Source organism: Schistocerca americana, chromosome 2 (assembly GCF_021461395.2).
Source record: "Schistocerca americana isolate TAMUIC-IGC-003095 chromosome 2, iqSchAmer2.1, whole genome shotgun sequence".
Lineage (NCBI taxonomy): Eukaryota > Metazoa > Arthropoda > Insecta > Orthoptera > Acrididae > Schistocerca > Schistocerca americana.
The window spans coordinates 60997050-61011413 of record NC_060120.1 but is presented as its reverse complement, the minus strand read 5'-3'; positions in this window follow the sequence as shown (position 1 = coordinate 61011413).

Sequence of the window (14364 nt, the reverse complement as noted above, 5' to 3'; positions counted from 1 at the left end):
ATTGTTGACTCGGAACGGAAAACCATATCGCTGGGTTCTCAGTCGTCGCAGTTAACGGAACACTGTATATCGAGCAATACAAAAGTAATGTTACGTCTGTCGAATCATGAGACTTAAAAGAAACCTAGCTGCTCTTGACGTTTAATACTTGCTGCTCAAAATGCTTGGTGGATCTGCTTCTTGGAATTCTCGTTCTGGACCGCTGCCTCATAGAAATCTTATGTAGTTTCCCCAACATTCTCTTGAGACAATGTCCGACAATCGTTCAAACTGTTATTACGTCAGAAAGCCTCGAGCAGTAATCTAATGCCGTTCGAAAGCTCGTTGCATCTTCCGCATCGGTTGTCGTTGGAACGCCGAACGAGTTCACTTGTCGTTAGCGGAAGTTGAAATCCGCGGAAGGTTCACCACAACGCCAGGTGTCACCTGCCAGTAATTAGGGTCGCACTCTCGACCCGGCGGGGTCAGGCCACCTGTCGCAGACGGCGCGGCCTCTTCCAGGAGACCGCTCGGCGAACAACTTCCAGACATCGGCAAGTTGCGGCGGCGGCGCGCATCGCTGGAGCAGCGACTGCAGCCGCGAGTGGAGAGCTGCCGCCTCCGGCCAGGCGGCGCTCGCTAAACGAGGACAAACGGCCCGGACCCCTTAATTAAGGGCCTAACTGAGCCACTGCTGCGCAGCCAGCAAGTTTTCCAGCCGCTGAAGAACGGTGATGCGATGCCGCGGGCCCCGGGCCACGCCGCTGGCTGGTGCTCCTGGAGGTAATTAGTGACGCACACGTCGACGCCTCGCGTGCTGCCGCTGGAGCGGGTCCTGCTGAGAAAAGGCAGAGCTCCAGGCAGGTCACCGTCGCAAACTTTCGCGGAAAGAAGCCAAGTTTTGCCTTTGCGTTATGCCTGCAGCGGGTCGGGCATAAAGCTGAATACAATTGAATCTGCGAAGGCCAAACAAGAACAGTCCTTGAGTCTCGAGGTACATGTTTTCGGACTGAATACCAGCACAGTGTCGTTTTCTGTCTTCCGGTTCTCAGATGTGAGTATACTGTTCATTAAGACTATTTAAAATCGTACACAAACTGCCAATTCGATTCACAGTGCTATTATTACACCGTGTAGGGCTGCATCATTATCATAATTTGCTAGTAAGCAAGACAAAAGAAAAATCAAGACACGTTCATAGGACTCGTCCACCTGGAAAGAAGGTTCAACATTCTAAAATGGTGCAAGACGTTCGAAATTGTGAGAAAAATAGGGTAAACTATGGGGAAAGAAAGTTGATATAAAATACATACAAGAACAAAGAAGGGCCGGCCGAGGCGGCCGAGCGGTTCTAGGCGCTACAGTCTGGAACCGCGTGACCGCTACGGTCGCAGGTTCGAATCCTGCCTCGGGCATGGATGTGTGTGATGTCCTTAGGTTAGTTAGGTTTAAGTAGTTCTAAGATCTAGGGGACTGATGACCTCAGAAGTTAAGTCCCATAGTGCCATAGTGCTCAGAGCCATTTGAACCATTTTGAACAAAGAAGGAACAATACGAGAGGAACGCCAAGAACAAAGTGCTCGTATTAGAAAGGGTGTAAGGGATATACTCTTTTGCCCCTACTGTTCAATATATTCATATAAAATGAAATAACGGAAATAAAAGAAAGGTTCGAGAGTGGAGTTAAGATTCATGGTGATGGTATATCAATGATAAGATTCGTTAATGATATTGCTATCCTCAGTGAAAGTGAAAATGAATTACAAGATCTGCTGAATAGAATGAATGGTCTAACGAGTATAAAATATGGACTGAGGGTAAATCGAAGAAAGACGAAATTAGTGAGTGAGCAAGCAGTAAAGGAAACAAAAGAAAAATTCGGAGTAGGTATTAAAATTCATGGAGAAGAAATAAAAACTTTGAGGTTCGCCGATGACATTGTAATTCTGTCAGAGACAGGAAAGGACTTGGAAGAGCAGTTGAATGGAATGGACAGTGTCTTGAAAGGAGGATATAAGATGAACATCAACAAAAGCAAAACAAGGATAATGGAATGTAGTCTAATTAAGTCGGGTGATGCTGAGGGAATTAGATTAGGAAATGAGGCACTTAAAGTAGTAAAGGAGTTTTGCTATTTGGGGAGCAAAATAACTGATGATGGTCGAAGTAGAGAGGATATAAAATGTAGGCTGGCAATGGCAAGGAAAGCGTTTCTGAAGAAGAGAAATTTGTTAACATCCAGTATAGATTTAAGTGTCAGGAAGTCATTTCTGAAAGTATTCGTATGGAGTGTAGCCATGTATGGAAGTGAAACATGGACGATAAATAGTTTGGACAAGAAGAGAATAGAAGCTTTCGAAATGTGGTGCTACAGAAGAATGCTGAAGATTAGATGGGTAGATCACATAACTAATGAGGAAGTATTGAATAGGATTGGGGAGAAGAGAAGTTTGTGGCACAACTTGACCAGAAGAAGGGATCGGTTGGTAGGACATGTTCTGAGGCATCAAGGGATCACCAATTTAGTATTGGAGGGCAGCGTGGAGGGTAAAAATCGTAGAGGGAGACCAAGAGATGAATACACTAAGCAGATTCAGAAGGATGTAGGTTGCAGTAGGTACTGGGAGATGAAGAAGCTTGCACAGGATAGAGTAGCATGGAGAGCTGCATCAAACCAGTCTCAGGACTGAAGACCACAACAACAACAACAACAGCAGAAAGAAGAACATCGATAAACTTAACGTCAGGATTAGGGATCACGAAGTAGATGCAGTTAAGGAATTGTGCTACCTACGAGGCAAAATAAGCCATGACGGCCGCAGCAAGAATAAAATCAAAAGAGCATTCCTGGCCAAAAGATGTCAACTAGTATCAAACATAGGCCTTAATTTGAGAAAGAAATTTCTGGGAGCACCACACAGTCTGGTGGTTAAAGATGGACTGTGGGAAAACTGAAAGAGAAGAAAGTCGAGGCATTTGAGATGTGGTGCTACAGAAGATGAAAATTAGTTGCACTGTGTAGTGTTTCGGGATATTTGTAAATATCCCAACACACTACAGGAAAGCCGTCGAAAAGAGATGCTCGTGAGTAAAGTGAATAAGGATAAATGTAGAACGAAAGGGAAACTGTGTGTTTTCCTTTCTTGTATGCAGTGCATGTGGATCAGTGGTGCGTCCGGCGAGAAGGGGACCAGTATAAATTGTATTACAACCACTGGTCGTCCGGGAGCCATTTGCACCATGGTGCAGCAAGTGCTGGAATACGGGAGCCATGGAGTAAACGGCGCACCATCAGGGGCGTAATGAACAATTGAAGAGTGGTAGCTGTTTTTCTGGTTTTTCTCTCAGGTCCTACAGTATGCATGTACGGACGTTTGAGTGTATTCAAGAGAGTGGGATTACCCTAGCAACTGTCAGTTATGTGGTGAAAAGTTGAAACGTCCCCTTTGAACAATTATACAAGACTGTGCTTAAACTGACACACAATATTTTTAGCGCAACGCAATCTGACTTTCAATAATCCCTACAAGAGAATGGCCCTGACTAACATTAACCTATACCTTTCACAAATCACTTACCTCACAAAAATCTTCGTTACTCGAACTATTGCAATACAGCGAGCGCCACTAATGCCAGCTAAATAAAAGATTCAAGCTACTGAAGGCACTAACTACTGATAGGCACAGTTAGCAAAAGAAAGATTTTGATAGAGAACAAACAATGTATATACCTTAATACTGTTCAAAAGTCATATTATATATATCAGTTCATGACACCCAGTCTTACAAATGTACTGTCTCTGATGGACACACGTCCAGATCATCCGCTCTCAAAAATCCGCCATCTCACTTCCCCACATCCACCACTGCTGGCGGCTCACCTCCAACTCCCCAACGCTACGCGCAGTTAACAGCCAACTGCCCAACACTACAATAGCAAATTCCAACAATGCCACCCTGCCACAGACTACACACAGCACAGCCAATGATTTTCATAGAGGGTGCTACGTGGTGGTGGCGTTACCAATATAAGAATCTAAACAGCCTACTTACAAAGTAATAATGAAAATGTTGGGCAAAATGTACCCCTGTTTGTGAGAAGTGTGGCAATTTATTTAGTAGCGCAATACAGAGCACCTGCGGAAGCACTCCAGGTATCTTCACCGCAGTTGGATTGACAGGGAGGTGTCACGGAAGAATTGGGACCACCAAAAAAGGAAAAAAAAGTAACTATTCTGAGAAGAGAGGATAAAGGTAATACTACTTTCATCTGTCGGTGTATTGGGGTCGGCAAAATATCGTCCTGTTATACCGAATAGTGGTGGTACAAGATTCACCACAAATCTTAGAAAGTTTACAACCGCAGGAGAAGAAGGAAATATACACCCCAACTGATAAGGTTTGCAATGAGGAGTTTCTCTACAGAATCGGTGAGGAAAGTATTATATGGATGCACTGGCAAGAAGAAGGAACAGTTTGTAGGAAATCTTTTAAGACATCACGAGATAGCTTCCATGCTACTAGAGGGTAAAAACTGAAGAGGAAGACAGGGACTGGAAAACATCCATCACGTAATTGAAGACGTAGGTTGCAGTTGAAGAGGATGGCACATGAGAGGCGTTCGTGGCCGACAGCATTAAACCTGTCAGAAGACTGATGATTCAGAAAAAGAGTAAGCATCTTACAGTGGTTTGTAACAACCATACCAGACAGACAGGTGTAAGGAGTGTGTCAAAACTCTGCATTACATTGATTAAATATTACATTGAATATCGAAAACAATATAGCCAACTTAGGCTATTCTTTGCATTTTGTAAGAATGGAAATAAATAAGCATTCAGCTATCAATAGTAACAACCTGAGGGTGAAACATAGAAGCGCGATTCTAAGTGTTGTTGTGAGACGAGTCAGTAGTGTCCGTCGAGAGCTCGGAGACAGAAGACGTGTCACGCTGCCCTCACGGCCGTGATGGCAGATCTTATCACACTCAAGGCCTGATTCCATTTATATAGCCAGAAGAGATTTAGATGGCTCAACTACGCTTGAAGAAGGAATTCAAGGAAAAATTCGCAAGCATAGCGTAAAGTGCAATTGCAGGGGCTAAGCTATTGATTGCTAGTTCGAGTTTGCAATAATCCCACGTTTTGCTTGTCAGTTAAAGAAACCTCCTTACCCTTCAGATAATAATAATTATTTTCCACATTTAATTCATTAAAATGTTGTAGATATTAATTGTTAATGTAACTTTGAAATTGAAATAATTTGTTAACCTGGCACTCATTCATTACTGTTCTTTTGTCATTGTCAGGCATTTCGCCATTATTAATACTTGTCAAACTATTATTCGTCATGATTTATTAAGTTTTTAAGTAGATTTAATTTAAGAAATCCCTTCTTACAGGTTATTAAGTAATTAACAGGACCCAAGCAAACTCGTTTTTATTAAATTCATTCTTAGTAACAATAAGCTTTAGCCACTGCTGCTGTATGCTGCCGCGAATTGCTGTAAACCACTTGGAAAAAGGCAGTCATCTATAGAGGTGAGAGCAAAACTTCGGCTCAAACAGAGACAATGGCACACCGCAACATGCCATTTACTCTAATCCAGTAAATTCCGTTGCCCAAGCCAGAATCCGTATCACTTGTAAATTCATATTCAAATACGCAGTCATATAGCTTACCCAAAAGTTAGTTTTAAGATTTCATGTAACGATCTGTTTGAACTGCATGTGTAGTTACTTACTTAACTATTTTCACTTATGTTTACAGGAATATGTAAATATTTTTGTGACGTTGTTGCGATAAGTATTTCCTGCCTACAGAGTATCAAGTAACTGTGATCTGCCGGGGCACAAACAAATTACAACATGGACATACAAATGTGATGACTGCAACAAGGATGTCACTTCCAATGATGGCGGCAACCAAGAAGGTCTGTCATAATGAAGGATGTCTACAACTAAAGACTGACACACCACAACATGTCATGTTTTCTAGTCCAGTAAATTCCGTTGCCCAAGCCAGAATCTTTATCACTTGTACATTCTTATTCAAATACGTAATCAATAGCTTATCTAAATGTTAGTTTTAAGTTCATCATGTAACGATCTGCAGAGGGCTTAAATGACAGTGAAACTGACGAGTCTGAGAAAGCGGTCATTTAGATGTCGCTACCTGTGCTATAGTAGTAGTACCATTCGGCGATCCGTTGCGTCCATATTTAAATATGGCCAGAGAGACAGTAGGGGAGACACTTAGACACTTCGCACCGAACTATCAATCTGTTCGCGTCAGTCAAACGCTGGTTTTGCCACGAATGATGTCACACCCAGGCACAACTTTGATCACAGCCCACATGTTTGTATGTAAACACAGTGTATTTCACGAGTGCACTTCGTAATAGTCAAACATACAGCTAAACTGTATAAAATTGAAATATGGACATTAAAATGATAATTAGTGTGTAACTAAGTGGAAAAACGGTCACCACAGCTATTGATCTCCAGCTTATAAACATGTACGTCAATGTACAAACAGCTGAAGATGGGCGCAAGCCCGAAACAGGTCTTGTGACAAATAAATAATATTAGTTTCTACATCCACCAACAAAGACATTCATGATGTTGTCGCAAAAACTGGAAGCATTACCGTCTTCAATATTTATAAGCCACCTGCTACACCTTGGCCAGCCCACGTTCTTCAAACTCAACCACATCCTGCTGTATACGTTGGGAATTGCAATAGTCATCATGAACAGTGGAAGTATAAAGACAAAGATGCAAATGGAGAAGCATTAGCAAAATGGCAGAAGACGAATACCTGTACCATGTATTCGATGCTAAGGATCGATTTACGTTTAGATCAGCTGCCTGGAGACAGGAATACAACCCTGACCTGTATTTCTTCTCGTCCAACAACAGAGACCAACCTCTCGAGGACTCGCGTAGAGTTCTGCCCGACTTTCCGCACAGTCAACATCGACCAGTCATAATAGAGGTAGGAACTCAAATTCCCCTAATTACCTCAATTCCTTGCCCACGATGGAATTTTAAAAAATCCAATTCGACTGGGTTCTCCACAGAGCTGGACAAATGTTTGGGATGGATACCACCTACTAGCAAAAATTACCAAAGATTTGTTGGTGCCATGATAAGCACGGCCAAGAAGCACATACCAAGAGGGAACCGCAAAGAATACATCCCTGGATGATCCCAAAAGATCGAAGAACTATACTAGAGCTTCTTGAATCCGGAGATCAGGAAATAGCAAATGAACTGTTTCACAGCTTGGATGCTGCCAGAAGACAAAAGTGAACGGAAACTGTAGAACGTCTCAATTTCCAAATGTCTAGCAGGCAAGCAAGGTCACTGCTGAGAAAACTAGGGAGCGGCCCACCACCACAACGACAAAATGCAGCTGTAAGACCAAATGCCATAGTTGCACATCTAGTTAAGATGCCTAGGACACCAAAAGGATAAAACACATACAATCCAAGTGAAGCGAGATATTAAAATCTTCAAAAATGAAGCAACAGAAACTGAACACTCTCGCCATTTCTCTAGTGAAGACACAGAAAAGGCTCTGAAAGATGTCAAACCAACAAAGGCACCAGGTTTCGATAACGTTCATCCTGAATTCATAATAAACTGTGGCAAGCATACAAAAGTATGGCTGGCTCGATTTTTCACAAACATCTTGCACACTGGCAATATCCCACAAGAACTCAAACACTCTAAGATAATAGCTGTTCTAAGGCCTGGGAAGCCAGCTGACAACCCAAAAAGCTACAGACCAATTGCCCTGCTGTTTATAATTTACAAATTACTATAGAGGCTTATATATAACAGAATTAGCCCAGAATTATTCAGGGTGATCCAAGTTGGACAGGCAGGCTTTCGGCCAGAAAGAAGTTGTACTGACCAGGTGTCGTCACTCACTACTTACATTGAGGTGGGATTCCAGAGAAAATTGAAAACATCAGTGGCCTTTATTGACCTCTCAGCAGCTTACGACACTGTGTGGAGAGAAGATATCATGTACAAAATTCACCGAGTAATTCCTTGCAAATCTGCAGCACGCTTAATAGACAGCATGCTCAATAATAGGGTGTTCCAAATAAGTACGGGCACTGACTACAGCTCCATCAAGAAACTAAAGAATGGCTTACCACAAGGATCAGTGCTCGCACCACTACTGTTTAGCCTCTATATTGCAGACCTGCCGGAAACACAATCAAGAAAGTTCGAGTCTGCTGACGATTGGGCCCTCGCTACAAGATGTAGCACAATTGAAGCTTCTACATCTACATCTACATCTACATCTACATCTACATGGATACTCTGCAAATTACTTTAAGTGCCTGGCAGAGGGTTCATCGAACCACCTTCACAATTCTCTATTATTCCAATGTTGTTTAGCGCGTTGAAAGAATAAATACCTATGTCTTTCCGTACGAGCTCTGATTTCTCTTATTTTATGTTGGTGATCGTTCCTCCCTATGTAGGTCGGTGTCAACAATATATTTTCGCATTCGGAGGAGAAAGTTGATGACTGGAATTGCATGAGAAGGTTCCGTCACAACGAAAAACGCCTTTCTTTTAATGATTTTCAGCCCAAATCCTGTATCATTTCTGTGACACTCTCTCCCATATTTCGCGGTAATACAAAACGTGCTGCCTTTCTTTGAACTTTTTCGATGTACTCCGTCAGTCCTATCTGGTAAGGATCCCACACCGCGCAGCAGTATTCTAAAAGAGGACGGACAAGCGTAGCGTAGGCAGTCTCCTTAGTAGGTGTTACATTTTCTAAGTGTCCTGTTAATAAAATGCAGTCTTTGGTTAGCCTTCCCCACAACATTTTCTGTGTGTTCCTTCCAATGTAATACCTAGATATTTAGTTGAATTTACGGCTTTTAGATTAGACTGATTTATCGTGTAGCCGAAGTTTAACGAGTTCCTTTTAGCAGTCATGTGGATGACCCCACACTTTTCGTTATTTAAGATCAGCTGCCACTTTTTGCACCGTTCCGATATTTCTTCTAAATCGTTTTGTAGTTATTTTTTATCTTCTGATGACTTTATTAGTCGATAAACGACACCGTCATCTGCAAACAACCGAAGACTGCTGCTCAGATTGTCTCCCAAATCGTTTATACGGATAAGGAACAGCAAAGGGCCTATAACACTACCTTGGGGAACGCCAGAAATCACTTCTGTTTTACTCGATGACTTTCCGTCAGTTACTACGTACTGTGACTCTCTGACAGGAAATTACAGATCCAGTCACATAACTGAGACGATATTCCATAATCACGCGATGTCACTACGAGCCTCGTGTGTGGTACACTGTCAGAAGCCCTCCGAAAACCCAGAAATACGGAATCGATCTGAAATCTGAGGGTATCCTAACGAAAAACGTGAAGATAATGTGTGAATAGTTCCGTAAGTGGAGACTTCAACAAAATTCTTCCAAAACAGAGGTTAGTTGCTTCCATCTCAACAACAAAATGGCTCTGGGCTCTACGGGACTTGAGATCTGAGGTCATCAGTCCCCTAGAACTTAGAACTACTTACACCTAACCAACCTAAGGACATCACACACATCCATGCCCGAGGCAGGACTCGAACCTGCGGCCGTAGCGGTAACGCGGCTCCAGACTGAAGCGCCTAGAACCGCTCGGCCACACCGACCGGCCCATCTCAACAACAAACTCGCTGGAAAGGAACTCAACATTCAATTTGAAAACACCATTCTCAGGCACAATAAAACTCCGAAGTACTTGGGCATGACACTGGACAGAACTCTATTTTTTAAAGAGCACCTAACAAAGACTGCCGAAAAATTAAAGACATGGAACAACATTATTCAAAAGCTCTATGGTTCTACCTGGGCAACAACGGCCTCCACTCTCCACATCTCTGCTTTAGCAATTGTATTCTCGGCTGCCGAATACTGTGCTCCGATTTGGCTGAACAGCCCACATGTAAAGGAGGTGGATGTCCAGTTGCATAACACTCTAAGGATGATTTCTGGATAATTAAACCCACTCCAACGCAATGGCTCCCAATATTAAGCCACATCCCGCCGCCACACCTGCGACGTACTGACGCCCTTGTACGTGAATACAAAAACATCATGGGAAATCGAAGCCTGCAAATCCACCAAGACACTGAGGCTGCAAACACTAATAGGCTTCGATCTAGGAACCCGCCAACAAGAACAGCAAGGACCTGTGTTCAAGAAGGTTTCAGTATCACAAACGCATGGTCTGAAAAATGGAACGCACGGCAAAATCATAACATGCATTGGATCACACAAAAGCCACCTGGTTTTAACCTACCACGCAAAACGTGGTCCACTCTAAATAGGATTCGAACTCGTCATGGCAGATGTGCATACTCCCTGTATAAATGGGGTAAAATACCATCCCCTCAGTGTGACTGCAGAGAAAATCAGACCACCAGCCAGATTGTTGAAGAGAATTCCAGAAGAGCCTATAATGGGAGCCCCGACAACTTCCTGCTCGCAACTCCAGAGTCGATAGATTATATTAATGGTCTTGATGTTTGTTTGTAATCCTTAAACTTTGTTAAATTAATGATGTCTGTTTGCAATTATTAACGTTTGTTATATTAGTGATTCGTCTGTTTCTTTCTCATGTGTCTGCATTGCCATATGATAAATAAAATAACAACCTTTTATTGTGACTGGTTGCGGAAATCTTTTTACACCCTATAAAGGAACAGTCACGGAGTTCAACAGCATCCACTATGGATAAAATTCATCTATTGGGCATTTGACTTTTCTCTTCTCTTTCGGGCCTCCTCACCTCCCCTTCGAGCCCAACCTTCGTTCTCCAATTACGCCTTCATCGGCTATCTTCTCCTCAATATGTTTGTGCTAAATTGCCTTTTACCCTTCTCGCATATACAAGTGTGTCATGTACTTTTTAGAGACTGCATGAATATATAACGTGAGTATTTCTTCTCTTAGCAAACTAAATATTACGTATCTTGTTGTGAATTAATTTGTTTGTCCAGATTCCACTTACTGCGTTTCCTTAAAATTATATAAAATAAACGTCTGTAAAAAAAACTTGAAGCATCTGTTGCAGCTGATTGGTTAAGAGCTGAACGAAAACATCTCCGCTGATGCTGCTTAGTATCGCATATAGCCTCCTACGGCTTCCACAACGGCTCGAAGTCTGTTGGGCATTGAGCCCACAACTCTAGCCACATAACTAGGAGATTGAAGTAACTCATTCCAACGTCGTGAATCACATCAGAAAGCTGTCGGCGAGTCGACGGTGACTGTCCCTTTTCCCGTATTACTCTGACCATTTCTGCCCAAATATTCTCAGTGGGATTCGTGTCAGCTACTGTAGGTGTCCATTCCATTACAGTAATATTACTGTGGTCGTTGAACCACCTCTTAACCACGCTTCCATATGAATAGGCGAGCGATCTTGTTGGAACATGATCAGATCATCGTCAAATCTTGCTCTCACAGAAGGCAACATCATGTTCTCCAGAAGTGATATGTAATTGCGCGCATCGAGTCTTCTTTCCACTTCCCACAGAAGCCCACGCCCTTCGGCCGATATCAATGCCCATAACGTTACCGAACCCCTCCCACTCCTTCGGCAACTGTAAATATATTTTGGATTTTGCCTAGCACCTTTTGGCCGCTAAACAAGTAAATTTCCAATTGATGTCGTAGAGAAAACTTTTTCGTCCGTGAAAAGCACTCGCCACCAAAAGTGGGGAGGTTTGACGACATTTTCAGCAGCAAAAGCAAGGCGGTCGTCTCTGTGGGAAACAGTCAATGTCTCTTTCACAGCAGCATTTCTTGCGGTCATTCCACCTTCCCTTAGACGACAAGTGACGGTCTTACTGCTAACATTGAGACCCAAAGTCTGCTGAATTGGTCGTCTGTTGAAAAATGGGTGGTTCTCACTGAAACGGCGTATCTGTCAATCCTGAGCTGCTGTTGTTTTGCGACGACGGTCATAAGCCCTTCCATTCAGGTTACCACCCTCTTCCTTTCTCTAATACACCTGGCTACCGTCGGCTTGTGAAGACCCATAGTTCTTGCTATATAGCCATTTGAAAATCCCTTTACATGGAGTGCTATTATAGCGCACTTGTCTGCCTCAGCCAGATCGGCGTTGACTGAGTGATTCGTCGCGGTTAATATCTGCTGCGAAAATAGCGCTAGTAGGAAACAGACTGCCCCCTCCACGACTGCAGCCACAACGCAATGGCAAGTATGTGTAACACGGAAATCGATGGCATAAACGAGAGATCGGAAGCCCGTACCCGTGTCATTATATAGTGGAACAACTTAGAATCTGTAATTTTTCTCAGAAGGGTCTGGTGCGCTCTTGTCATGTCTTATCCTGATAAATATTACATGAAATGAAATGTTTACGTTTTGCATATACGGCAGGCCGAACGCAAGAAACATTTCTGAAATATCTGTGGCAACCTGAAGAATACTCCGTGAATTTTAGCTGTAGGAAGTTGCCTTTTAAGAAGGAAAATGGTTTTATGCTCGCTCGCTGTGTTTCTAAGTGGTGCAGTTTACTCTGAGGCATACGTAGTTCTCGCTGGGCGTAAGAAGCGACTTGACTAACGAGGGGAACTCTCTAGGTGCCATTCGCTGATTGTCCGGAAACTTTGCTCAGTGAAAGAGAGGACAAAATAAGCGAGCATATGTTTCGTCTTATCTGCAGACACTTGACGGTTTCCGAGAAAACGGAGGTCAAAGTTATCAAATCTCTGTTTCTATAGTTTAGATATCTTTTGCGCCCGAGAATGCAATTGAAGCGTTGGCTCAGTGGCTACCGTCGTTCCTTCTTAACTTTGATTCGCGAGTTCGAGACCATATTGGTTTTTTATTATTATTTATTCCTCCTTCTCTATCAGAATTATCTACGAGTGTTTTTTCAATTCATGTTGAAATAATGTTGTCGTTATTCGTCACTTAACTTTCTGCGTAATTAATGAATTTAAAAAATAATAAACGAACGAAAAAATAATGTGAAATATTTCTGGACCTCCTTACTACCTATAAGGTTGCAAGGACATTCACAAATACTTCACATCATTTTCTCATTCGTTTATTTTTTTAAACTTTTTTCATCACACAGTAAATTAATTACCGAATAAAAACAACATTGTTTCAACATAAATTGGAATAAACATTCATAGATAATTCAGAGAGTGAGGGGGAAAAAAAGAAGGAACAACCGAGTTTCGAACTCGCAGCGCAAAGTTCTGAAGTCGCGACGGTAGCCGCTGAGCCACCGCTTCAAATGAATCCTTACATGGTGAAAGGTATCTACTCAATAGCAACAGCACATTGAAAATTTTGACTGTCGTTTTCTCAGAAGCGGTCGAATGTATGTAGATACGCCGAGACTCGTGTTCGGTTATTTTGTCCCCTCTTTCACTGAGCGAAGTTTCAGCAATATCGGCGTATGACACATGGCGGGTCCTCTCGTAAATGTCGTGCGTAAATGTCAGTAGACAGAATGCGTCCACTTTCCTCGACTACTCATTGACATGTTTGGAAACTTTCGTGCTGGTAGTGACAGTTTGCATTATGAGGGCTAGTTTACCTGATAACGATCTACTAATGGACTTTGTTCCTAATTTACGTTACTGTGTAGTAGACCTACTGCAACGACTTGAACCGGAAATGTTTGTTTATTTGGATAGTTCCCTTCTTAGTTGCCATATTTCGCTATAATATATTCCATTGCATCAAAACGACAAGTTTAGATGACCACTGCAACTTTGTAAGATCAGTAACAGTTCAATACTTTGAAACAGTTACGTATTGTGTACGCGGAGTGTACTCTGTTGAATGAGGAATACATTAAACACGAAAGCTGCGTCCAGTAACAATAATTAACTTTCGATTTCGTGACAAAACACAAGTCGAAATACTGTCTATTCATCTCAGTACCCAGTAAAAATTAAACTGGAACGAACACAAAGATACTTTTGTGGGGAAGGCAAACGAAAGACTGAGTTTTATTGGCGGCACACTAAGAATACGCAACAGTTCTACTGAAAACACTGCCTACACTACGTTTGTCCGTCCACTGCTATAGTATTCCTGCGCGGTATGGGATCCTTGACATACGTGATTGACGGTGTAGGCCAAAAACCTCCAAGGAACGGTAGCACGATTTGCAATGGCACGAAATAGGGGAGAGAGAGTCCCAGATTTGATAAGCGAGTTTTTCGTTGCCGCGAGATCTTTTCACGAAATTTCAATCACCATCATCTGCTTTCAATTCCAAAACATTATTTTCTCGGGAACTTACACAGGAAGAAATGACCATAGTAATAATGTAATTCAGGGCTCGTAAGAAAAG